The sequence below is a fragment of the Tupaia chinensis genome, unplaced genomic scaffold, assembly GCF_000334495.1.
Source record: "Tupaia chinensis unplaced genomic scaffold, TupChi_1.0 Scaffold000089_1, whole genome shotgun sequence".
Taxonomy (NCBI): domain Eukaryota; kingdom Metazoa; phylum Chordata; class Mammalia; order Scandentia; family Tupaiidae; genus Tupaia; species Tupaia belangeri.
The window spans coordinates 1,187,785-1,215,686 of record NW_006159551.1 but is presented as its reverse complement, the minus strand read 5'-3'; the positions used below and the strand labels follow the sequence as shown (position 1 = coordinate 1,215,686).

Here is a 27,902-nt window from a genome sequence, read left to right as displayed (position 1 = left end):
CTCTTTCCTGGCCTTGAGAACTGACCGCCTAACTAGTCTCCTTGCATCTGATCCTGCTCCCTCACGAAGCAGAGAGGTCACATGTAATGAAATGCTGTATACTGTGTGCAAGGAGAAAACAACCCCTGGCAGCTATTGCTGACCTGTTCTATCAGCCAGGTCTCAGGTTACTAGGAGCCAATCTGGCTAACGAGTCAGCCCAGGCATTCTCCTATGGACTAGAAACCACCTCACAGAGCATCAACTCTGTGTGACTGTGATGAATCAAGACAAAAGAAGACAATCTGTAACCATGTCTGAGCACAGACAAAACATGAGCCTCAAAAATGGCCGCTACTTTCATTATCCTGGATAGTGTTGACTGTTGCTTTCTTCTTAAAAAGCCACTCTAGCCTCAACTCAATGCTTATGTGTAAAAATAAGAGTAAGACACCAGGTTATAGAATTATCTCATTCTATGGTAACAGCATGCTATCCAAAATAAAGCTCTTCCTTGAAGCCTCTTCAAATCAGCCAGCTTAAACACCAACCCTATAAATCCTTCCAACACCCTGGAATGAAGACAGTCCATGGTTCTCTCTGAGCCTTCTCCCTTGTTGTGGTGACCAATGCGCCCACCATGTAGAAGCACAGGAATGTTAGTGGTAGACTTTGGTTGCAGAGCACTGACTGCCATTTAACTCTGTTGACTGAGCCCACCTGGCTGACTCTATGATTTGAGCCCCAGACTTGGCAGCTTGAAAATCATGACAAGTGTGTGTGCATGCATGCCCAAAATCCCCAAGAGGAGATGGAAGGAGAAGCGACTGCAGCATGGCCAACCTCCCTGGGAGGTGACTTCTCACTTTTCATCACTCTTTCACTCCCTCCTTCTTTGTGTCTCTCTGGCAAGTATAGGAATCTTATAACAAACAAACAAACAAGATAATGTAATTACTTCTCCCTCATTTAATCTTTTTTTTGATAGTTATAAAGTAATACATGCAAAGTCCAAACAACATAGTATTTTTAAAAATCACATATGATCAAATAAGTCTTACTTAAATTGATGCCAAATGCATCACTGTGGCCCAAAATGCCTTTGCTACTTGATTGTTGTCTATCTCTTCAGCCTCATGGTACCTTGGTTTTCTTCTAATATGGACAGAAGAATATTAGTACTAATATCAACAATTCAGTAATATCACAAAGATAAGGTAAATTTTACAAGTGTATTTAATCATGTCTTTGGAACACCTCCTATCACTGGCACATAGTAGGCACACAGAAATGTCATTTTACCTTTTTGCTTTGGGCAAATTATTAGGTTGTCAGGAAAGTCATGATATATTTTTCTATGTTGCTCTATTCAAAAATACATCATGACTTTTCAGACAACCCAACTCTTTCAGGTCCTCTATTTTTTTCATCAATAAAACCCTGGGATTAGATTAAACCACTGTAAAGCAAACTAGGTTCTATGACGGGTCCCTTATAGGTGTTTTGAGGGTTCTGTCACTTTGTTTTAATTTTGAAGAGGCTGTGACCCATGTAAGACTGTCATGGGTAGCCTCTGAAGCCCAGATGTACCCACAGAGAACTCGCACAGTGTCTCTCACCAAATGGAAAATCAGTAAATACTTGTCTCATAAATAAAGTCCTAAATCTCAATTTTTGAGTTTGAAAGGTGTTTCATGTATTCCTATTACACTAAATAAATGTTACAAAGCTCGAGTTTCTAAATGTATGCCATTAAGCCATACTTAATATATTTTATATCTTGAGATTTCAAGTATATTTTTTTCTGAAAAAAATAAATAAATAGTAGCTCTGCCACTTTCACAGTTAATATCTAACTTGATGGGGTCATCCCTAAGCATCTTCTGACTTGGAGTATAGGGGTGTTTGTGATCTTAGGGGATCCCAAACACTTGCTAGTTTAAAGGAAAGTCACATAATAGAAAATCACCTAGCACAGGTGTCATTTCAACAGGGATGTGGTTCACTGTGCTAATAGACACGTGCTACTGTTCAAGCAGTGGACTCTTCTCCTGGACAGGTAGGAAAAAAATTCACTTCCGAAAATAGGGCACCATCCTGAATTACTCAAGGTGCCAAGACACACAGAAGTACTCACACCCCAGAGCCAGTGCGCACACCCACAACCGCTGCTGGCCTCCTGGATCCAATCCGTGTGGCAAATTATACCTCCAGTGCTGGGGATATTACTTTTAGACATACTAGTAATAAGTCCTTGAGATGATTGTGCTCTCTTCTGCCTGAATAATGGTCTCACGTTATACTGAAACATTTTACTCTTAACAATCAGAACTCTACTTGGAAAAAAATTCAGCAAGGCGCTGTTCAGCATCAACCTGATTACACTAGCTCAGGTGTTGAAAGACCTCGAACACAGACTGTTTACAAGGAGGTCCTAACAACAGAAGTTGGATTGGAAGAAACTTTGAAGCCTGGCTTAATAAGCAATCATCAAAGAGTTTTGAAGTTTCAGGCTCGGCACTTGGTGTGTGGTGAAGGTGCTGGACTCCCACATGGCCGACCATGATTCAAGTCCTGGATTCAGTGACTTGAGAATCATACCAGGCACGTCTGAATGTGTGCCCAAAACCCCAGGAGGAGAAGCAAGAAGAGACTGCAGTGTGGGCAGCCCTCCTAGGGGGGTGATTTCTCAATTTCCCTCTCTCTGTCTCTGTCTTCCTTTCTCTCTGGCAAGTACATGCACCCAATGGAAGGACATCTTAAAAAAGAGGAAAAGAGTTGCAAAGTCTCAGAGATAATCTAATCTAAATTGACCTCATCACATAACGAATAAGCAAACTGAGGTTCATAAACAGGATATAGTTTTCTATGCTCAACTGCTGAGGTAGTAAGAGGAAAAAAAAAAAACTAGACCACAATTTTGGTCTCCAAAGCCTTCCTATTATACCATATGTAGTCAATATGCCTTATTTTAATTAAGATTGGATTGAATTATGGTGATGTGGTCTAGCAGAGAATATTCTATTTCTTAGACTGTGGGGACAAATAACCTAAATAACATTCTCACTAAAACTAACCAAAAATGCTGCTAAATACATTTAAAAACCTTCTTAAATACAAAAATGACTAAGCAATAAAACAAGGTATAATGAGGCCAAAACCTAAGTGCATTAAGTCAAACAGCAAAGCTGGCTTTCAATAGAAAGATGACTGTTAAGTCCATAGAGTCAACCACAGTTTTGATGTTCTTGTTAGACCCAGAACATCAAGTTCAGGGACACACAAAGCTTTCTACCGGATTAAACACATGAAGCCATAAATCCAAAGTACCTTTTTTAAATTTTTTTTTTTGAGAGATTTTTGCTATAGGGCACATGCACTCTCCAGAGAGACAGAAAGCAAGAAATCACCCCCCAGGGAATATGGCCACACCGCAATCCCTTCTCCTCTATTTTCCTCTCGGGATCTTGGGCACATATGCACACGTGCCCGGTATGAGTTTAAGCCACCAGGTCCGGGACTAGAACCACAGTAGACTACATGGGAGTCCAGCGACATAGCCATTACACTAACTGCTGGTCCCCTATGCTTTCTTTTTTTAAAAAATATTTTATTTATTTTGACCAGAGAGGGACAGAGTGAGTGGAGGAGGGTGGGAGAGTGAGAAACCAAGCCACCAGGCCTGGCACTTGAACTGCTGTTGGTCATGTGGGAGTCCAGCACCCTTATCCATCACACCACCTGCTGGCCCCTAAAGAACTATACTTTCAAAATAGGCAAATTAGGAAGGTAAATGTGCTCCCTATCAGGGGGGCAAGAAAGGAAGACTTGATGAAATAGTAACATAAAGAGAAAAAGAAATGTCTACATTTTGTAACTCACAAGCTAGCCTTCAGGTGAGCTTGTCACCTGAAGTCACACTACCTGAGCTACCCACAAAACCACAATGCACAAAATTAGTTTAAATTGGACCTAGTGAGCCAGCAAAGGTGGAACAGTGAGGACACAATGCCCTATGATACTGGACCCACACGGGTGGCCCCAGGTTCTTGTTCTGGGGACTCCCTGCACATGGCAGGTGCACACACACTCGAGATCTGGGCTCGCTAAGGCTGAGGGAACACTGCAGTGTGGGGACTCTGCTGGGAATGCTCTCTCTCTCTCTCTCTCTTAGTCTCTCTCCATCCTGGAAGAAGTAAATAAAAGCTTTGAAAACTGACAGATAGATATGATCATTAGAGAGGCAGGTCTCTTTCTGCTAATACCCCAGAAACACCTGGCAGAATCAAATATCTTTATTCCAGGGATAATCCACCCTCATCCTAAGCTTCAAAAAACTCCCACTGGCACTATTCCATTCTCATAATAACAATTCACTTAAAAATACACAAAGAAATAATTAGAGCCAGATTTATAAAGAGTTCAGACCCTGGGATTCTAGAAGAGGGGACCGGCTATTTGGCTGCTGCGAGGGAGCACTTACCCGGCTTTGAATGAGAGGGGCTGGGACTGAACCATCGAGCATGAGCTCCAGGAAGTGACCAGAAGGCCCGAGGCAGCTCGGAGCCCCTGCTGAGCTGGCAGGTTTTGATTCTCATCATGGCCAACACACAGTTTTGGTTCTTTAAAGTTTGTGCCTATCTGGCAACTGTATTCTCATTCAAAAAGAGATTCCTATGCAGTTCTGGCAGAGGACAGAAACGAAGGGGAGACCAAATAACTTTGCCAACTGTAGTTGATTATTCCTCATTTCCAAAGCAGACAGATGTTGAAGAGTGGACTTCTTGGGATGAAGATGCACCCACAGCTGTACTTACTGAAGGAGGGAATGGAAATGTGGCAACACAACAACTGGAATCTGATTATTTTAAGAACATGACACCAGCTATTGTATAAGAAAAACTCAGGAAACTGTTATTCAGAAGAGAAAACTGTTAAACTTGACATCCCAGATGGTAGCACGGGTCCCTCTAGTAGATCAGCACCTACACAAGACATGCCTTTTATTCATCAGTCTTCTGAATTAGATGACTTAGATACCTGGCAAGAAAATACCAATGCGTGGGAGAAGATGCAGCATCACAAGCAGAAGTTCTGAGGCAGCAGAAGACCGCAGACAGAGAAGAGAGAGGCAGACCAACAAAGGAAGAAAATGGAGGGACAAGCAGATGGCATAATGGTTACATCACTGAATTCCCATGTAGTCGACTGTAGTTCGAGTCCTGGACCCAGCAACTTAAAACTCATACTGAGCATGTGTGCAGACATGCCCCAAATCCTGAGAGGAGAATGGAGAAGAGACTGAGGTGTGGCCATCTTCCCAGGGGAACCATTTCTTGCTTGCTCTCTCTCTCTCTCTCTCTCTTTCTCTCTCTCTCTCTCTCTCCAGCAAGCACATGCACCCTATAGCAAATATCTCTTTAAAAAAAAGACAAACAAAATTTTTTAAATGGGAGAAGCACAATGACTAATGAAGAAGAAACCAAATAAAATCATTGTGAACTTTCATAACAAATATTCTTCAAATGCCATAGTGTCAGTAGGAGAAATCTAAGCTCCACAACCCAAGCAATGTTTGCACGGATTTGAGAGTAATTCCACAATACAGACACACAGCTGGTTTTAGTGCTTTCATCAGGCCATCCAGGACACCAGGATTCTCCTAAAGTACATTGCATTCTCATAATGGTGACTCAGAAAAACAAAACAGACGTATAAGATCATATTTTTTCACACTGCTCCAAATATAAGACAACTTTCTGTGTAGAAAAGCAATTAAAAATGTAAGCAAGTGTTCCAAAGAACCAAATTATCTTCTCGGAATTTGGGGCATGCATGCACCTGTGCCCAGTGTGAGTTTAAAGCCTCCGGGTCCGGGACTTGAACCACAGTCAGCCATGTGGGAGTCTAGTGATATAACTCTTATGCCATCTGCTGGTCCCATGAACTGGGTAGATGCCTTCTAAATAATCTTTAGAGACTCCTTTGGATAAAGTCTGGTTTGTATTAAAGTGTACCTGATCCTATCTATCATTTTCTAATTAGAAGCCCTGCACTTTTATGGTTGGTGGCTCTTACACCCTCAAATAAATAATTATTTTTTTGCTTCTTTAACATGTTTTGGTTTTCATATTTTCTTCAGTCAAATTCTTGTGCGTGCCAACTTTATGATAACTGCTGTGCTAAGCTTGACAAGGAGAAAAATAAAAGACATGGTAGTTACACTCTGAAAGTCAATAATATTGCTGGGAAGAGGAGTCCTTAGTACCAGAAAAGTTAAATAGCATGTGAAAGTTAAATGGTAATGCATGGTAGTAATGGAAGAGAGACCATGCGTATGTCTCATCTGATACTCGGATATACAGGCAGTAAGGTCTATGGTGCAAAGGGGGTTTGCTGGGTAGCTTCCATAGGCCCCTCTGGATTCCCTCTCTGCTCTGCCTTGGCCCGTGAGAACAGACTTTCTGTTTTCAGATTCTAATTGAAGTTAGTCCATAGGAGGTCCAGAGATCAAGAGAGTGGACTGAGAGTGAGGTGAGCATATTACCCTGCCCCCCAGTTCCTTCCCTGCCCATTCACTGAAGGCTCCTGTTCAGCCTCCACCTCTCTACAGCTCCCCCTGCAAGTCATAACCATGACTTTCTTCATTAGCCTAGGATGGCAATGGCTCCCAGTTACCACAAATCTTTTCCTTACCCTGAGTCCCAATTCTCTAAAAATTCCATTTATTAAGTCATGTACAAATTGCTCAATGTAAGATTGCCATTGGCTGGGGCTTTGGCTGATACTATGAAAAAAGATGTATGCTCTGAAAATTGCAATGATCAGAAGAAGCCAGATGGACTGGAGCAGAGGTTTGAAGTGTGAGTAGAAAGATTACTTGGTTTATAAGGTTCGTCCAATTACTGGTGATTACATTAGATACATACAAAGATTCAAGATATAGACAATGCACACTGATAAAGAAGCGTATAGGTAGAGTGAGCAAAGCTGACTTTAGGGAAAAGGTGGGTGCATGCACCTGTCCATGTGGTGGGAGTAAGAAAGCATTCATACATTCAAACAATATCTATTGAGCTCAATTTATAGGTCCAGTATTATGTCAGGTTCAGGAGAAACAATAGAGAACAAAACACACTGTTCATATATTTCTGGAGTGTATCAGTTATCTACTGCTGAGTAACAAAGTATCCCAAAACTCAGTGGCTTAAAACAAAAACAAGTTTTTGTTATCAGGCACTCTTTCTTTGGATCATGAATCCAAGAATGGAAGTTCTAATGGGAAGTTCTAATTCAGGTTTCTTGTGCGGTTTCAGTGAAGACACCAGCTAGATACTCATCATCTGATGGCTTGAATGGAGCTAGAAAATCTGATTCTATGATGGCTCACCCAAATGGCAGACAGGATGATTCAAGATGTTGTCAGAAGTTCTGGAACATAGACACACACTCAGGAATGTTTGAGTATCCTTATGACATGACTTCAGTTAAGGGTTCATCTTTCTACAGCTCCCTCTCAAAGTCATGAGCAAGTGGTTCAAGAAAGATCCAGGTAGAAGCCAAAATATCTCTGTAACTTAGTCTTGAAGGTCCCAGTCTGCCATTTCCATGATTTTCTGCTGGTCACACAGGTGGGCCCCATTCAGTGTGGGAGGCCTAGAAATGGGTGTTACTTCCAGAAGAGAAGAATCGATAGGGATCATCTTGGAAACTGGCTACAATGTAGATCTTAACAGTTACTATAAATAATAGTAACAATCATTTATAGCAAAGGAATGGTTGTAATCCGTAGTCAATACTCAACAGAAAACCACTAGATCATCTAACAGAAGGATCTGACTGAACCTAGAGTCAGAGTGGGGAGTGATCTATATTAGTCATGAAATATGTTAATGACACCATAATCCTTGACTCCTGGACAAGATCATTCTTGTATAATCACTAAATTTCCACCTGGAATCTTCTGTGGGCTAAAATTCCCATGAGAAGAGCAGTGAAATCCTCAGATTTTTTTTTCCTTTTGCTAGAAGGTATGTGTACTCACCAGAGAGATAGAGAGATGGGGGGTGGTCACACCACAGTTCCTTCTCCCTTCTCCTTTGAGGATATTGGGTACACATGTACACACACCCATCGTGTTTTTCAAGCTGCTATGTCTGGGACTCAGAACTACATGGTTAGAAATGTGGGGATCCAACCACCACACCATGGGTTGGCCTCCTCAGATTTTTTATTCTTTTTCCTCCAAACTTTCAGCTTTCTTCTTCTTTCCACATTTCCTTTGTCTCACCCAAATCTGGATTTATTTCTATCTTCCCTTTATTTATCAAGCATTATTTCTTTAATTTTCTTATTTCACCTTGGCAAGTATAGTTGATCTTAGGGAAAAAAAAGAATAAACACACATAGACTCTATTTCACCTTGGCAAGTATAGTTGATCTTAGGAAAAAAAAGAATAAATACATGTAGACTCCATGTATAATTTCAATCTCTCTACTTAGAAAAGTGAAGAAATACAACTAGGTGTTAGACTATTGTTAGTAGATATTGGGAATAATAAGAACAAGCCATCTGGGTCTATGAGTCAAGTCAGATAATAGAATTGACCTCTAGCTGCAGAAACACCTGGAAGGGATCTCATAAAGTGCTCAGCAGTTTTATAAGAGGTGCTAAAGTCCTCCTCTCATGGTGAAGTAGCCTCCAAATTGAAGGGAAAAGGCAGAAGCTCAAGTCCTCTAGATGCTCACAAACAGTCTTCTCTATTTATAATACATCCCCAAAAAACTGAGGGACAAGGCACAACCCAGTGATTCCAGTAGCAATGAAAGCCAATAATGCTCACTGGAAAGAGAGAGCCTTCTAAGGAGAATATTAGACTCTCAGGAGGGTAAAGTCTAAAGCAATTCCTTAACTGATTGATTGACATGCGACTTGTATGGGGATATCTTTACACCATTAGAATTTCTTCTCTAAAATACATCCATTTAGAATTGCTATCAATTTCAGAACCTGTAAAAGAAGAGGTACATTTCTTAGGCATGCTTCAGAGAAAACTGGGATGCAAGAGGAAGAACACAAGATGTAGGACCTGAAGGACTCAGCTGTAATTCCAACTTTGCCATTTGATAGGTATCTTTTCTGAATGAATCACTTCCCCTGCCTTGGGCTCAATTACTTCATCTCTGCAATGAGGAGATTAGACTGGAGATCCCTTCTAGATGTAAAATAATTTATAATTTTCTTCCCAAAGGTCTTAAGATGACATGCATTACTAAACATGTAACCAATTAATTTGGTTATCTCCTACCCCTACAAAGACACTTACTCATGGTGCCACTAGGATATTGGTTTCTTTTTTTCTGAGGTGGGATTGTACTGAGGCTCACCCAGCTTTCTCTGTGATCAGAGCATGTAGGCACATATATGAGAAAGGACAGAAGTGAACCAGAGAAAGGACAGAAGTAAAGGTGAAGAGTCAGTTTGTCAAACCTAAATCTAATATGATTGATTATTGCTCAAAAATATTCAGTCCATTCCCTTCCCCCTCCATGGAAAGGATGAACTTCTTTTCCCCTTGATTTTGCACTGGGGCCTGTGATTTTCTTTAACCACTGGGGTATTTGTATACATGAATGCAAAAAAGGGCTGAAAAATTGCTTGTGCTGTGAGGTGTGCCTTCTTGTCACTCTACCATTGCGTGGAAAGAGAAAAAGAGCTGTCTCTTATTCAGCCTGGGTTTCAGAATGAGACATGTGGAGAAGATCTGAGCTACCAGACCCGTAGCACGAAAAAACCTGCAAAACATGAGAATAGATGACTATTGTTTTAAGGTCCTGAGTTGTGTAGTTATTTGTTACCCAGCAAAAACTAGCTGATACATCTGGCTAGGTATTACTTGTTAATTATTTCATTCTTCAAATAAAACCTCAGGAAGAAGAACAATATAGAAAAACTATGAAAGAGGAGCATTCTTGTGCTTTCTGAATCACTTGTTAATGTTTCCCATAAATGGGATTCCAGGGCTCAAACCCTGGATCTACTAACTCAGGATCCCTCCAAATGCAGAATGCATGGAAAGAAAAAACACCTTTTTCCCATGGTTCTGCTTTAGAGAGTCGACACACCATCTTTAGTAACAACGGCTTTTAAATAGTTTTTCTCTATGGATAGTCCATAAGGGACCTATCCCAGAACTACCAAGGAAGCTTATGAAACTTCAGATTCTCAAGTCCCTTCTCAGACCTACTGAATCTGGTATCTGGACCTGAAACCAAGTTGCTCTAAATCTCCTAAGTCTTCCATGTGATTCTGATCATACTAATCTAATAACCACATCTCTTAAACTGTGGTTCTCAACTTAGCATGCATCAAAATCATGAGAAAGTCTTATTAAAACAGATTACTGGGCTAATTCCTTAGAATTCTTTCTCTTAAAGTATCTATTTATTTATTTATAATTTGCTATAGAGTGTGTGCACTCGCTAGAGACAAAGAGAGAAATAGAGCAGGAAAGAGAAATCACCCCCTGCCCAAAGAGGATGGTCACACCAAACTCCCTTCTCCTCTGTTCTTCCCTTGGAGTTTGGGGCATGCATTCCCCCTCCATGGAAAGGATGAACTTCTTTTCCCCTTGATTTTGCACTGGGGCCTGTGATTTTCTTTAACCACTGGGGTATTTGTATACATGAATGCAAAAAAGGGCTGAAAAATTGCTTGTGCTGTGAGGTGTGCCTTCTTGTCACTCTACCATTGCGTGGAAAGAGAAAAAGAGCTGTCTCTTATTCAGCCTGGGTTTCAGAATGAGACATGTGGAGAAGATCTGAGCTACCAGACCCGTAGCACGAAAAAACCTGCAAAACATGAGAATAGATGACTATTGTTTTAAGGTCCTGAGTTGTGTAGTTATTTGTTACCCAGCAAAAACTAGCTGATACATCTGGCTAGGTATTACTTGTTAATTATTTCATTCTTCAAATAAAACCTCAGGAAGAAGAACAATATAGAAAAACTATGAAAGAGGAGCATTCTTGTGCTTTCTGAATCACTTGTTAATGTTTCCCATAAATGGGATTCCAGGGCTCAAACCCTGGATCTACTAACTCAGGATCCCTCCAAATGCAGAATGCATGGAAAGAAAAAACACCTTTTTCCCATGGTTCTGCTTTAGAGAGTCGACACACCATCTTTAGTAACAACGGCTTTTAAATAGTTTTTCTCTATGGATAGTCCATAAGGGACCTATCCCAGAACTACCAAGGAAGCTTATGAAACTTCAGATTCTCAAGTCCCTTCTCAGACCTACTGAATCTGGTATCTGGACCTGAAACCAAGTTGCTCTAAATCTCCTAAGTCTTCCATGTGATTCTGATCATACTAATCTAATAACCACATCTCTTAAACTGTGGTTCTCAACTTAGCATGCATCAAAATCATGAGAAAGTCTTATTAAAACAGATTACTGGGCTAATTCCTTAGAATTCTTTCTCTTAAAGTATCTATTTATTTATTTATAATTTGCTATAGAGTGTGTGCACTCGCTAGAGACAAAGAGAGAAATAGAGCAGGAAAGAGAAATCACCCCCTGCCCAAAGAGGATGGTCACACCAAACTCCCTTCTCCTCTGTTCTTCCCTTGGAGTTTGGGGCATGCACACACACACACACACTTGGTGTGATGTTTGAAGCCACCAGATTTAGGACTTGGACCACTCAGCTGGCCATGTGGCATCTAGTCACCCTAACCTCCTTGCCCCCTGCTGACCTTCCCCAAGTTTCTGATGCAGAAGTCCGGGGTGGGGCCTGACTTCTAATCAAGGATAAAGGTGATGCTGATGTTGCTGCTCTGGACAACCCACTCTGACAACTACTAGTTACAGATCTCTTTATCAAAATGGCCTGCACACTGAAATCACCAGGAGAAATTTAAAGTACAGATGACTACTTCCTACCCGAGATACTCTGGTGTAAATAATATTGGGTATAACCTAAGCATGGAGATTTTTTAAAGATCCCCCAGGTGACTTTTCATTGCTGCCAATATGAAACCCCCTAGTGTTGGCCTCACTCTAAATGCACTGTCATTCTTGCCCAGTGAACCTCTTTGCTGCCACTCCCACAAAGGAAGTGTTTCTGAGAAATACCAAGTAAATGCTCATGTTTTCACTGGACTTTGATATGTACCTTGAAGTTTCAGGGACATTTCCTGAGGGCCCTGGTTCTGGTTACCCTCTCTCAATTTAATAAGAATGTTCTCTTTCATAGTTTTTCTATATTGTTCTTCTTCCTAAGGTTTCATTTGAAGAAAGAGTCCCTTGGCTAAAGGAAATATTTGAAAACCACTAATATAAGAGAAAGGACACTAAACCAAGAACCAGCATTTAACCTCTCTGAATTCAGTTTCTCACCTTGTCATCACTAAAAACAAGAGCTAGCATCTGTACAGTAGCTTGAAATTAGAAATAAAAGTAGTTCACAATAATACACTACAGTTGAACATTTGCTTTACATGATTATCACAAAAAAATCATGATATCAACACAGAGTCTCTGTTTTTATAGATGGGTGTCTCTGTCTGCTTTGTGTTGCTATAACAGAATACCATAGACTAGGAATTTATAAACAATAGAAACTTATTTCTTATTTCTGAAGCTTGGGAAGTCCAAGCTAAAGGCACTGGCAGACCTGGTGACTGGCGAGGACCCAATTTCTGCTTCCAAGATGGTGCCATGAATGCTGCATTTTCCCCAGAGAGGAAAAATTATGTTCTTCACATGGCAGAAATCAGAGAAGACAAGAGAGAGAACCTACTTCCATAGCCCTTTTTCAAAGACCCTAAACCCATGGAGGAGGGTGGAGCTCTCACAGTCTAATCACATCTTAAAGGTCCCACCTCTTAATACTGCTACAATGGCAACTAAACCTCAACCTGAGTTTTAGAGGGGACAAACATTCAAACCACAGCAATAGGAGAAATAAAACTCAGGTTAAACAACACATTTAAATGTACCCAGCAACAGCAATACTCAATCCCAGATCTGTTAAATTCAAATTCTGCTCCCTTCAATGTCACAGTGGAGCCAATATCTCCTCTTCAATGACTGACCTTATTTCCTTTTTCCACAGATTAAGAGTAATGATCTGTAGGTTCGACATAAACATCTGGGATTCATCTCACTAGGGGGAGGGATGAAAGGATGATTAGAAGGCTATGGTGCTCAAAGTGTGGTCCCCAGACCTGAAGACTAGACAATGTAAACTCCCAAGCTCCGTCCAGTTCAGGAACTTGAAAATACATAGCTGAATTTGCTTACATTTTTCAATTGCCTGCCATTGTCTAGAATTGAAAACAAAGCACTCACAGGAATAAAACGTTCTATATGGTCTGACTCTACCTTCCACTCCTGTCTCATCTCTAACCACCCTTCCTTCCTACCCTATGTATACTATGCTCCAACCATAGCAAATCATCTCCCATGCCTTAGATCTGAGCTCAGGACCAATCACCTCCAGGAAGCCTGCCTTCATAGCTTTCACTGCCCACCCTCACTTACCACTCCCCATCTCCAGCCTAGGATGGGTTATGACATGATCTTCTGTTCTCCAGCTCACCTTGTAAATGTCCTTATGAATGTACTTACAACCTTTGTAACCAGCGATTTTTCTTCTGTCTCTAAAGTGTAAGATCCTTAGAAGCACAGTTATGTTTTAATCTCCATAGTATCACCAGCCCCTGGCTTATGCACAGTAGGTATTCGATAAATGTTTATTTGGAGTAATGAGCATCTTCCTTAGTTCTGATAAATTATCTGCCTAAATATCCAAATGTTGACACTTCAATTCCCCAAAGTCCTTCCGCACCCATTGCCACTCACCATTTTAGATTTTCTGGATATGGAAGCCACTAATTAATCATTGCCACCCCCACCCATGTTCAGCCTGCAGAGCGATATTTCTTTCCAAAGTTTACAACTGGAGTATTTCTACTGTCACACAGAGTCATATATCTCTAACTCTGGTTTGACGGTGGCCTCATTTATCCATTCATGTTTGCCCCATATCAAGATGTCTTTAAGATCTAAAACGTAACACATGCATGCCATATTACCTACAAGTTCACCTCCTATGCACATACCAGTAACTATGTGCTTCTATTCACCAAAAACACTTACTAGGATGAGCACAGCAGGACACTACTCCTAATAGCCCAAAATGAAACAATTCAAACATCCATCAACAATAGAATGCACTATAAATTGTTATAAATTCACACATGGAATACTACACACTGCAGTGAGACTAGCATACCACTACTTGGAAGAAAATTAGCAAATTGCATAAGGATGATGCAGAGCAAAAGAAGGCACAAATAAAGAATACATACTACCTGATCCCATTTATTGAAGTTTCAAAAACAGGTGAAGCTAATCTATAGCATTAGACAACAGGAGGATGATGACTGGAAGGAGGTACCAGGGAGCCTCTGGATGCTGGTAATACTCTGGCTCTTGATCTGTGGCTGGCTACCCTGAAATTCTGAAAATTTACTGACAACTCTCTGATACTTTGTGCCCTTCTCTGTATGTACAGTGTTCATCAATAACAACTTTGCATTTAAAAAAGTAAAATCAGGACCAGCTGATGTTGCAGCAGCAACAGAACTGGACCACACAGGAAGGTCCTGGGTTCGTGTCCCAAGACCTCCCTGTGCACACCGGGCACATGCATGCATGCTCATAATCCAGACTGGCAGAGGCTGGGGGTGGATCGCAGAATGAAGACCTTGTGGCAGTGTCTATCTCTGTCTCTCTCATGGAAGAAATAAGTAAGTAAACTTTTAAAATATGTAAATATCTAAGGCACTGTGCTGGATGCAGTGTGGGGAGACAAAAAGCAGCAGCCTTGCGTTCTCTGGTTTTTACAGGGTGGGGGAAGAGTTGAGACTTGTACAACCTGGAAACAAGACTAACAATGTAGACTGGGTGACAGTGATGAGGGCTCATAATGAGGTGCTGGAGCCCGCTTGCAGGAGTCAATTGTCTACCTCTTTCCCAACTCCACATTCAGTGACATCAAATGGGTAGCTTGAAATCAGTCACAATAACATTTACATCACAGAAATTGACCCATGCTACAAATCAGGGCTACCCCTTCCCCTCATGGAGAGCTCGCTAGTCATGAAATATTTCCCAGCACACCATGGGCTGCAGAAACCAAAAGCATTACTAGAATTTGCATGAGTGTCAATTTCTCAGACGATCTTAGTCACATCACAGTTCAGGGACAAAGAATGAAAACCTTTTTTAAAATGCTCTAGGACTCGGGGATGGTGATGCGGCTGGCCCACCTGGGAAGGTTCTAGATTTGTGTCTGGACATCCCCCTGAGTATACCAGCCCTGCGTGTGTCCATGATGCAGGCTGGGGGAGGCTGGGGTTGGGTCGTGTTATGAAGACCTGTGAGGGCTTCGCTGAGTATACCAGCCCTGCGTGTGTCCATGATCCAGGCTGGGGGAGGCTGGGGTTGGGTCATGTTATGAAGACCCTGTGAGGGCTTCTGTCTCTCTCTCTCTCTCTATCTCCCTCACTCATAGGAGAAATAATGAATAAACTTTAAAAAATAAGTTCTAGAACCAATTTCTTTGCAAGGTAATACAAACAAAAATGGCAACAAACTCTCATTCTGGGACGCATCACCCTACTGCCCTCCAGTGGTAAGCAAACCCTCGCACGCTTTTCTGCAGATTGGGTTCATCCCAAGAAATTTCAGGCACTGCATAGTCCTTGGTTTAGTTTACGATGCTTATCGCTGAACACCATTAATTCCATAAATTCTGGAAATTACAGGGGGGAGAGAACTGATAGACTACATTACTATACAAAGCACAAAAATTTCTCTTGCCAGAATATGCAAAGATTGGAAACAAAATATCATCCAGAGACTTAAGTAGTCAATAAATCACAATGTCGGTACAAGCCAGCCTAGCATGCTATTTACAAATTTACAAGAAAGCTTGTGGAATATCAGAAGTCCTACCATCTTGTAAATAATGCAGCTTGTTCTGTGAGTATCATACAGTGAATAATACATCAGACACAGGGGATCTGAAATCCAGAAGAACAAAGAATGGCCCTGGGGAGAATTTCAGGTGACCTGGACCATGTGCTCAAACCTATGCACCATTACTAATATTGACACTTCCTAAGTACAGATCATATTTTGGAAAGAAAAAGACGTGGGAGGGGAGAGGAAACAGCTTCGATTTCTTAGAATTAAAACAGGACTGATCTCCATTTTAGAATTACACATGAAATAATGCAAAGGCCAGCAGTGTTGGGAAGTACAAGATTTTATCCCCTAGACATAAGGATATTCAAAGTAGCTGGGGACATTAATTTGTTGATCTTCGTGGTGCCCGGAACAGTGAGGGAAAGCAATCTACAGCCAGCATATGGTGGCAGAGCAGAGGAAAGATAAAACAGGCTCTGAGCACTTTGAACCAGTCTCAGTTCTCAGAACGTTCTAGACATCCAAGCCATGATCTGGTGTTCCTTTCACTAGACAAGGTGCTCTGGATTTTAGAAGATAAGCCATCATTTCCTATGAACTGACAAGCAACAAACAGGAAGAGAAAAAAGACCAATGTTGCCATGGTTTCTATAACCAACTGTAAGGAGGGAAACCTTCTCGGCCTGCATTTGAAGATGCCAGGCTGAATGGGGTATGAGGGGTTGCAGTACATATGGATCCAGGCTGCCCCATAGTCCTCATTTGAGGTAGTGACCGGACCCTATAGACTCTGCTGCTGCCCAGAAATAGCATGTGACTATGACCCAAGATAGCCAATCATACAGCACCTCGTTACTCTGGATAAAATGATTGGCTACAGCTTAGAGCTGGCTGCAAGGCAAAGCCAACCAGAGTCCTTCTTTGACCTAGTAAACAGATACACACTTTTTGAAAAACATCTTTCAGGACCAGCAGGTAGCACAGTGGTTAAGGCTCTGGACTCCCACGTAGTTAATTTTAGTTCTAGTCCCAGACCTGGCAGTTTGACACTCACACTGAGATTGTGTGCGTGTGTGCCCAAAATCCCAAGAGGAAAATGGAGAGGGGACTGTGGTGTGGCCATCCCTCTCAGGGGGCAATTTCTTGCTTTCTGTCTCTGATTCTCCATTGAGCATCCGTGCCTATAGAGAAAAAAATCTCTAAAAAAAAAAAAAAAGAAAGAAAAAGAAAAAGACATTTTTCTGTGGAGCTCACGCCCAGTTGTTGCATGTGCTCAAAATTCTCTCTGGATTTATTTTTTATTATTGTTTTTGTCTACATCTTTTTTGCTTACTTGTTTGTTTGTTTTAATATCAGTTGCAATGGAAAAACCTGACAAACACACTGGAGGTAGGGGAGTTTATAGCAGAGGTAAAAAATAAGTCCTTTTTTTGAATTCTAGCCAATCACTTATAGGCCTGGGACAAAGAAACAGACTACCAAATGGCAAATTACAATAAGCTGTGAAAAATCCCAAGTAATCTTCTAAAGAGAAGGCCAGAGCCTACCTCAAATGCAACTTCTATCACTGTTGAAAAGGAAATTAACTTGTTTTAGGTTATCAGTTCTGTCTTTACAGATACTGAATCCTCTAGGAAACATGAATGAAGTTCTCCAAACACGGGAATAACTCTGATAACCAATATTTACAAAGCTCTAATATTTTGCTTACAGTAATATTTTGCTCAACGGATCCTTGAAATTGCCCCAGGTGGTAGGGCAGACTGGTTCCCAGTTTAATAGATTAGAGAACGCAGTCACATGGAGAAGGTAAGTAACTTGCCCAAAGTCACACAAGCAAGTGACAGTACCAAGATTTGCACCTGGATGTTCTGGTTCTGGAGCCCATGCTTTTAAACACGAGGCTCTGCTGCAGCTCAGAAAGCACAGGAAATCACAATTTTGAGATTGAAATCCAATTTCGAGGATCACAACGCTCAGCCACCCCAACATGCCCTGAGAAGATAGTCCCTCCAGAAGGGGGAAACAGAGTTGTTGTGCTTTGTCTTCTCAGGGCTACACATTTTTGGATGCCTCTCCAACCCATACTAGCCCACTGCTTCTACACATTCGTCATGTTCTTCCTAGGACCTAATGCTGCCACAACCATTTTTTTTAAGTCTCCTACATAGACTGTGGCATTCTTTTTTTTATTTTAATTTTTAATTTTTATTTATTTTTTCTTAGAGCATGTGCACTTGCCAGAGAGGAGAGAGACAGTGAGAGGGAAAGTGAGAAATCACCCGCTATGTGGGTGGCTATGTCACAATCCCTTTTCCTCCATTCTCCTGCCAGGATGCTGGGCACACACGCACCTGTGCCTGGTGTGATTTTTTTTCAAGTCTCCAGGTCCAGGACTCGAACCATGGTCAGCCATGTGGGAATCCAGTTACTTAATTACCATGCCATCTGCTGGCCCTCTATTTTTTTGTTTGTTTGTTTCATTTTGCTATAGGGCACATTCAGTCATCAGAGAGCAATGGAGAGGGAGAGAGAGAGAGAGAGAGAGAAAGAGAGGGAGAGAAAAAGAGAGAAAGAGAGGAATCACCCCTTGGAGAATGACCACACTGAAATCGCTTCTCCTCTCGTCCCCTCTCAGGGCTTTGGGCACACATACATATGCTAGCATGATCCTTAAGCCATTGGTTCAGGGCTTCAACCTTGCAGGCAGCCATGTGGGATCCAGCTCTCTCAACTTCCATGCCACCTCTGGCCCCCTTGACTCAACATTCTTGATTTCAATACCACTCATCAGAGGACCCCATGTTCAAGCAGAGTCATCACCTGAATCCCTTTTTTATCTACGCCAGCCTTCCAGCTCCAGTATCAGCTCAAAAGTCACACACTTAAGCCCAAATATAATCTTATTCCAAAAGTCCCCATTTCCATCCAGTAGAACATTACAATTCCCTAATCTGATTCTCAACTCCTTCATTCATGTATTTATTATTCCGTTGTTCTTCCCTCTCCTTCACCTCCACATCCAATCACCTCTTTTTTTTGTCCCAGAAAAATCCATTTCAGTTACCTCATGCTAACCAGGTCCCCATCTCATCCCTATGCTGTTAGAAGAGCCAACCAATCAGTCACTCTCCTTCCAATCTCCCCACTCCAGTTCATCTACATTATCTTGGGTCATTAGGAAAGTCATGATGGATTTTTGCATAGAAAAACATAGAAAAATACCTTTGACTTGCCTGATGACCTAATAGTTTCATCCATTATTTACACGGTCACTTAATCTTCATATTCTAACTATGTGCCAGACTCTGCAAAGTGGTGAGTATTTGAGGTTGAGGACAAAAAGGACTTAATGGTTCTTCTAAAAATACTACCTGGACAATTGAAGCATCTTTTATTAAACCCACCCCCAGGCTCCCTATTACCTATAGTAATAAAAGCCCAACTTCCTAGTCTTCATCCAAGGCCTTCTGAAACTCAGCCCAAACCAAACTTCTGGTCATGATTCCCACTGTTCCCTCCATGTGCTCTGTGCTCCATCTGACTCAGTCATTGAGCTCACCATCCTTCACTGCTGTCCTCAGTGTTCACAATGTCCCTACCACCACCACCAGATAAGCAGAATACTGAAAACAGAGATTATGTTTTCCTTTACTTTATAATGTCAAAAACTATGCCCTACACTATTAGATAGTCACCAATGACTCTCCAGTAGTTTTAGATCTGACCTGAGGACTACAGTCACCCACTCGGGAATTTCCCCATCATCTACTAAGTAGCTTGCATTTGCAGAGTGGTAGAAAGGGGGAAAGAAACATGAACAGAAAGGGCTAACAACTTCTAAGACAGGGATCCCCAACCCCTGGGCTGATAGTCAGTGCTAGTTCATGCCCTATGAGGGCTTGGCTGTGGACAGGTACTGGTCTGTGGCAGGTTGCCCACCCTAACCATTTCGCCACATAGACAAAGTTGGGCAGCAGGAGAGTAAGAGAGGTTTCATCTGTGTTTGCAGTCGCTCCCCATCATTCTTATTGCCTCATGGGTTCTTCCTCCTACTGGATCAGCATTTGTATCAAATTCTCAGGGGAGTGCCAACCCTCCTGGTCTCCGGAGGGACTGAGTTCCATGAGGCTGGTCCCTGGTTGGGGACTGCTGTTCTGAGAGCTCAATAGACTAACCATCCAACCTGCCAAACCTGAGTCTGACCTGTAGTTTTAATTTATCCACTCAACAACATGGAATCTGGTATAGACGTGTTAAAGACAGAGCTCAGGCCAGTTTCCACATCACATGGGGAGCTGGAGACACAGACTGGCAGAGGAATACTACCTATAAAATTCTGACCCTCGCTGGCCCTGAGTGTGTCAATTACTAAGGAAGTAACAACTGCAGAAAAAAGATTCTGATTAGATCCATGATGCCTGGGGTATGTGGTCTATGGTCTTCCCAACATAACTTTCGGCATAGAAAAAGACTTCAAAACTTTGTGGAAAAATGGAATTAAAGTACAAGTTCATTTTGGGGTAAAAAAGTTTTGAAACCCATGCATAGTTTTTCATATTATGCACATTTCAGATCCCTCATCCATGAATGCTAACTTCCCCTCCCCAAAAAGGGACACTTCATGATACAGAAGTTGTGTATGTTTGTCTGTTTTTTTTAAATTTTACCAACTTCTGGAAGTTGACTGAAATAACTCTGTGTATATCTTTGTAAACCATTATTAACATCTGTGCCCAAAGATAGTAGCATTATAAGCCAGGTGAATAAAAACATACTGCCTAGGACCAGCAGATGGCATAATGGTTATGTCACTGGACTCCCACGTAGTTGACAGCACTTCAAGTCCTGGACCCAGCAGCTTAAACTCATGCCAGGCACATGTGCATGCATACCCAAAATTCCAAGAGGAGAATGAAGGAGAAGGGAGTGCAGTGTGGCCATCCCCCACACCCACCGGGGGGTGATTTCTTACTTTCTGTCTCTCTGTCTCTCTAGTGAGCACACATGCTCTATAGCAAAAATTTCTCTTAAAAAAAAAAATCCCATTCTGCCTGACAGCCTAGTAATCAAATGGCCAGTAAATCTGTCTGCAAACGTGCATGACATTCCTCAAAAATACCCCCAAACTTACTCACCAACCAAGATTTATAAGGAATAGAAATATCTGAGTGACAGCTCAAATTCCAACCCAGTTCACCAGACATGAGTAAAATAGGTAGAGATCTCATGTTTTCCAACTTTCAAATTCTTGGTATGTCCAGTCCAGAGAGAGATCCGAACTTAGGTTAACTAAAATATTAAATTGAGGCAACATTTTGCTGCAATAATCATTGATAACTTACCTTCCCTACCCCAAAATGCACAGATAAGAAAACCTAGAATGCTCAATATTTGTGATTAAAGCCCAGCAATTAAAAATGTATATATAAAAATATATATTCAACAATATGTGTCTCCCATAGAAACTCTTATTTGTGGATTCACACTATAGTCTGACACTATGGTTTTGCAAAACAGAGTATAAAATAGACAAGAAGATTCTGTGGATATTAATGAGTAGAGTCCTTTGAGTGTTCTTGGGTTTTTCAACCCCTATTTTTGAGCAAAGACAATAATAATTCCCCTCTTATTCTGGGCTTCAATACTCTGCACCTTCCAATTTCCAAACAGCACCATGCATGACTATTAAAACGAGCAGAGAACTAGACTTTCAAGTGGATAATGTTGCCAGGGAAACTGCCTAGCTGCCATCCCAAAATGTCTATCATCGGGAGAACAGACAATTCTGCACGCATGTGTCTTTTACCTATAACCAAAAAAAGTTGGAAAAGTGCCCTGAAAATTTTTGTAGTTGCAAAGTCCTGAAGAGATGAACTATTGCATTCACCATGACGGGCATTTCCCAGAATTCTACAGAGTAGCATGCATCTATAGGTTGGGAGAGAGGAAGAAATATGAATGGCAAGGGCTGGCAATGTCTAAGAGACCTCCATAGATATTGACCTGGGAGCTAAGCCTGCATCCTACCTGGGGTTTTATGTTTGTTTTTTGCTTTTTCTTTGTTTGTTTTTCAATGATTTTTGTTAACGGCACATGTGCTTACTGGAGAGACAGAAAGTGAGAGCTCACCCCCTGGGGAAATGGTCATGCCGCAGTTCCTTCTCTTCCATTCTCCTCTCAGGATCTTGGGCATGCACACACATACACATATGGCATGAATTCCAAGCCACTGGGTCCAGGACTTAAACTGTGGCCAGCCAAGTGGGAGTCCAGTGCCTTAACCACCATGCTACCTGTTGCCCCCTACCTAGTGTTTTAACTCATGTACTCAACCAGGTGGAATTAAAAACGATCCTTTGAAAATGATGACAATGACAGGAAGTTCTCTTGTCTTTCTCCCCACTTAGGAGAAATTTTATATGAAAACGTTATTTCTTGTGTGTACTTTTCCCAAAGGATTTCAGATAGAGCAGACGCCCAGGACATGATACTTTTCAGACATCACACTCCACCACCATCATTCAAGCCAATTTTCTGGTTGGCCCTCTCTGAATGCTGGAAATCTGTTCCAGTCATTTTTCATCATATGTATCTGTTCTTCCTGATTAATTTGGGAAGGCTATGGAGCAGTTCAAGATGAAAAGAAATAGGGGAGTCAGACAGTGGCACAGCAGTAAGACCCAAAGCACTGTGAGCTGGCCCACATCAGAAGGTTCCAGTTCAAGCCCAGAGATCTGAGTATACCAGACATATTCATGTCCATGATCTTGGATTGGCTGAGGCAAGGATGGCTTGGGGCCTTAAGGCCTTATGTGGGGTGCTGTCTCTCCTTTTCTGGCTTATGCACTCATGGAAGAACTAAACTTTACAAAATGAATGAAAAATAAAGAGAACATGCTATGAGCACTTGGGTTTGAGTCCCCACTCTGGTACGTCCTAGTTGCGGGTATATGACATTAGTCCTCACTCACCTCCCTATCCTTACCTTTAAGGATATCGACTCTATTCTCAAACATTTGTTTGAAGATGCATATGGGACCATGGGAGCATTTACATGTAATCACTCAAACATGAGCTTTTTAAGATTGTACCTATTAATTATTTTACTTTCAAAATAGGAAATAAGTCTATTAAAATGGATATTAAAAGAAAATTAGAGGCCCAGAATCAAATGAATGAGAAAAGGAGCAAATGTTTATTAAACAATTACTTATCATTTTCCTTAATACTCTTTACAGTTGTATGAGGTCAGATTTATTATCCCCATTTTATATAGAGAGAAATACAAGGTATAAAGGCAAAATACCTTTCTGTAAGTAATTTAACCAATAAGCAGAAGAATTCAGATTTGAACCCAGTTCTATGTCTCCCCAAGGTCCTGTGTTCTATTCCAAGAGGAGGCAGGACCAACTAGATTTAAAACAGTAATAATAACAACAATAATGAGATTATGGCATTAGCCAGACTGAAAGATCTATAGACAGGTCCATGAGGAGTCTTTTAGTGACAAATTACAGGAAGCACTGGGGTTTAGGATTTCACCATATGAATTTTGGTGGTTGAGTAAAAAGTGAAATTACTGTTTTCTATAAATGACAATGAAGGATGAGACTGCCTTCAGGCATAGCAAGATATGGACGGCCATAAAATGTCACCAGGACCATTCCTCTATCTCCTCATTGTCTTCTAAGCTGACTCCATTCTCAAATGGGATTTCCTTTCAAAGTGGGGAAGAGGCTCCGACAGCGACAGTCCTGGCATTCTCTCAGCTTCAAAAATGAAGGAAAGAGCAAGCTTATGGCCCTGGAGTCCTGGTAAAGTTCACTCTGGGTTTCATTTCAAGTTGCTCTAACAGAAAGACCACATCCTGCTGTTGTTAACTTAACCAGAAATTTATTTCTCATGGTTCTGGAGGCTTGGAAGTTCAAATCAAGGTACCAACAGATTCAGTGTCTGTGGGGTGGAAGGGGTAGGGGCAGGGGGTCCATGTCCTGGATTGCAAATGGCTGCCTTTTCTTTTTTTTTTTCCCCCGCAGAGCACATGCATTCACCAAAAAGAGACAGAGAGAGACAGGAAGTGGGGAAGTCAGAAAGCACCCCACCAGGTGGGATGGCCACACCACAATCCTTCTTTTCCATTCTTCTCTCAGGATTTTGGGCACACATGCATATGTGCCTGACATAACTTTCAAGCTGCTAGGTTTGGGACTTGAACCATGGTCAATCTTGAGGAAATTCAGCATCTTAACCACCACACCATCTGATGATGGCCACCTTTTTGCTATATCCATAAACAGAGCAAAAGAGAAAGAGGTTCTGCCTCTCTTCCTCTTGTCATAAGGGCTCTAATGCCATCCATGAAGCCTTCATCCCATGCCCTAATAACCTCCCAAAGGTCCCCACCTCCACATAGCATCACATTGGAGGTTAGAATTTCAACATATGAATCTGGAGTGTGTGTCATGGGGTAGCAGGGAAGCAAATATTCAGTTCATAGTAGTCAAATAAATGCCCAAATTTAGAAGCTTTTAATAAGTAACAGATTTTAAGTAACTGATCTATGGTTGCATGTTAAGATTAAGAGCCGAAAAAATCGCAGGTATTTAGTTAAAAGATCTGAAGAAATGATTTATGTATTTGGATTTTCTGCACTGAATCATGAAGATCCCAGATACTGAAGAGTGAACAGTAGCCCATACTTTCAGCATCACATCTCTAGATTGCTTTAATTTCATCCTGAGGACAAGTAACCAAAAGTAAAAGAGAAAAAGACACAGTCCACCTTCTTTGAACCATTTCAGGAAAACAAACAAACAAAAAGACATACACACACACACACACACACAAAAAAAAAACACACACACACACACACACACACACACACACACACACACACACACAAAGTGAATCTATGGATAAAATCCTATACATTTTTTTCTTTTCCTTTAATTTATTTTATTTACATTTTTTAATACATTCAATTACATTATTTAGCTTACAAGGTCATCATTTCAATAGATGAACATTTCTCCCCGGTCTAGTTGATCAAAATATAACAAGACTACCTCCCTGTCTCAACAATGCTGTCTTCGTATCCCTCCTCCAAATGTTCTTCCGCAGGGCCTGCTCCTCCACACACACCACATCTGGCATTCACATCCACCTTTTCTGTTTGTACATCCTTTAGCCCATCAGTTTCAGTTACAGAGTGTGGACATTTGGTATATATTAAGTGAGGACATACAGTGTCTCTCCTTCATAGCCTGGCTTGCTTCACTCAGCAGTAAATCTTCCATATTCTTCCACTTTCTGTCAAAAGCCAGGGTTTTGTTGTTCTTAATGGCTGAATAGTATTGCATAGAGTATACGTGCCACAGTTTTTCAATCCATTCAGCTGTACGGGGGCATTTGGGTTGGTTCCATGTCTTAGCAATCGTGAAAAGTGCTGCAATACACATCGATGTGCAAGCATTTTTCCAGTGAGAAATTCTTCTGTCCTTTGGGTAATGCCAAGAAATGGGATTGCTGGATCATATGGCAGTTCTATTTGTAGATTTTTGAGGAATCTCCAAATTGTTCTCCACAGTGGTTGGACTAATTTACATTCCCACCAGCAGTGTAAGAAAGTTCCCCTTTCACCACACTCCCACCAACACTTTTCATTTTTTGTTTTTTTTAATCTTAGCCATTCTGACTGGGGTTAGGTAGTATCTCATTGTTGTTTTGATCTCCATTTCCCTTACGATGAGGGATGTTGAGCATTTTTTCATATGCCTTCTGGCTATTCATATGTCATCTTTAGTGAGTGTTCTTTTCAACTCCTTCTCCCATCTTTTAATAGGGTTCATCCTCTTTTTTCCAAACAGCTTCTTTAGTTCCTTATGTAGTCTGGTTATACATTTTTGGGGCCAGAGGGTGGAATGGTAGTAAAGGTGCTGGAATTCCCACATGGTCCACCTTGGTTTGAGTCCTAGACCTGGTGGCTTGCTTTCTTGCACTCCCTCTCTCTGTCTTTCTCTGGGAAAACTCATGTGGAAAAAAAAAAAGAAATTAATTAATTAGTTCTTTAAAAATCCTATACATTTTTAAGTTCTGAGGGAACAGCCCTTCTGAGGATGAGTAGGCATCTGGAGGTCTCTCTTGACATTGTATTGTACGTTTTTCAATTTCTGAAGTTCTATTTTGTTTCCTTCTTTACCTATGTCTCTTTATTTAAGAGTCCATCACCTCTTGTCAATAGACAAGAGAAAATTGATTAGAAACAGAAAAATAAACCCTCGCAGGGACCAGATGGTGGCACGGTGGTAAAATGCAATGCTCTGGGAGACAATCCCTTGTGGGAAGTGTCCTAGGTCAAATACAAAAACCTCTCTGAGCATGCTAGGCATGCACACACCATGATTCAGGGCAGGCTGACAGCTGGGTGTGGACCCCAGCATTGGGACCCTGTTGGGGGTGCTCTCTGTCTCTCTACCTCTTGGAAGAAGGAAATGAATAAACTTTATAGGCCAGCCCTGTAGTTCAGTGGTTAAAGAGAGCCAGATCCCAAATAGCCTACCCCACTCAAATCCCAGCCCCAGGGACTTGAAAAACATGTCAGACATGTGAGGGTGTGTTCTAAATCCCAACAGGAGAAAGAAATGGAGAAGGGATTGTAGTGTGACCACTCCCCACTGGTGCATGCTTCTCTATCATTCACTGTCTCTGCAGAACTTAATTCTTTCATAACATCCCAGGGGAGGGCCTATTGGGTGGTGATTAGTTCACAGCGATGGCATCATGGAGCCAACAGTCCTATGTAGAGAGTAATGATGTTTCAGGAGACCCAATGCCCAATGAGTTCTAGCTCTCATGGAAGGGGATAGTTCTCTTGAAAGTGAAATGGAATAAAAGAGAGATCAGTCAGGACCTCTGACTGACTGACTGACTCTCTCTCTCTCTCTCTCTCTTTCTCTCTCTCTCTCTCTACAAGTGCCTACCATCCTCTGTGCATCTGTTAACCATTCTGCAGGCCTAGGAGGTGGACTTCCCAGCCTCTAGAATCAAAAGTTCGTAAACTCCTATCTACATAAAATCACACAGGCTCCAGTATTTCTGTTAGTAACACACTAACAGACTAAGGCAGGACTCTCTTGGGAAAAAGCCACATACACAAAACATTTTTATATCAAGAGATCTGTGGGCCCTGCTTGGCAAATCCAGACACTCTGGAGAGTAGGTTAATAAACCAGTCTTCTAGCCCGGGAGATTGCTCCCTCCTGGCTGTCCTGAGAGGACCAATCATTGCCTGCTGAGAGAGGAGTTAGACTCACTCACGGGTAGATAGGACAAGGGCCCGGAAAGGAAGTCACTATGCTTTTCTTTTTGTTGAAATCTTTGTGTTTTCCCTCTGTGGCTAATGTATAATATCCATCTGTATTAACTGTCTCTAAAGAATGTACGCCTCCTTGCTAATAAGGCAGGAGACAGGGATATTGAACATGCAGGGTAAAAGCAAAGATGGAGTCACAGTGGCTAAGTTGCAGAGCCAAAAAAGCAGGCTGCACTGGGACTCAACACCACTGTAGCTAAAGGCAACCATTTCTATTTAGTAACTACATTCTAAGAAGTACAGAGCAGATCCCTTTGGCCTGCTGACCACAGGAAGAATAGAGTAATAAATCATGTAGAATAAAGGCAACCCATTGCTTGGACTGTGAGATTAAAAGCCCCTCTCTGGCATCTCCTCTTCCCTGACCCATTCAGGCCCCCTCCCTACTTGGAAGCTCTGTTCTGATTCTCTAATTCTTCATGAGCACAGACAAGGACCAGAATGGGTGTTGGGTCCAAGGCCGAGCACTCCTACGTCACTGGTTAAGAGAGAAAAATTATGTCACTTGGGGATGGCTTGCTCCCCATAGGTATGTTTGGCAAAAA

General features: G+C 41.6%; 1 pseudogene; it reads left to right on the top strand.

Annotated features, from left to right (window-relative positions):
- The first annotated feature begins 4,578 nt into the window (after nt 1–4,578).
- Nucleotides 4,579–27,902, top strand: part of LOC102476957 (receptor-binding cancer antigen expressed on SiSo cells-like) — a 47,047-nt pseudogene continuing 23,723 nt past the window's right edge.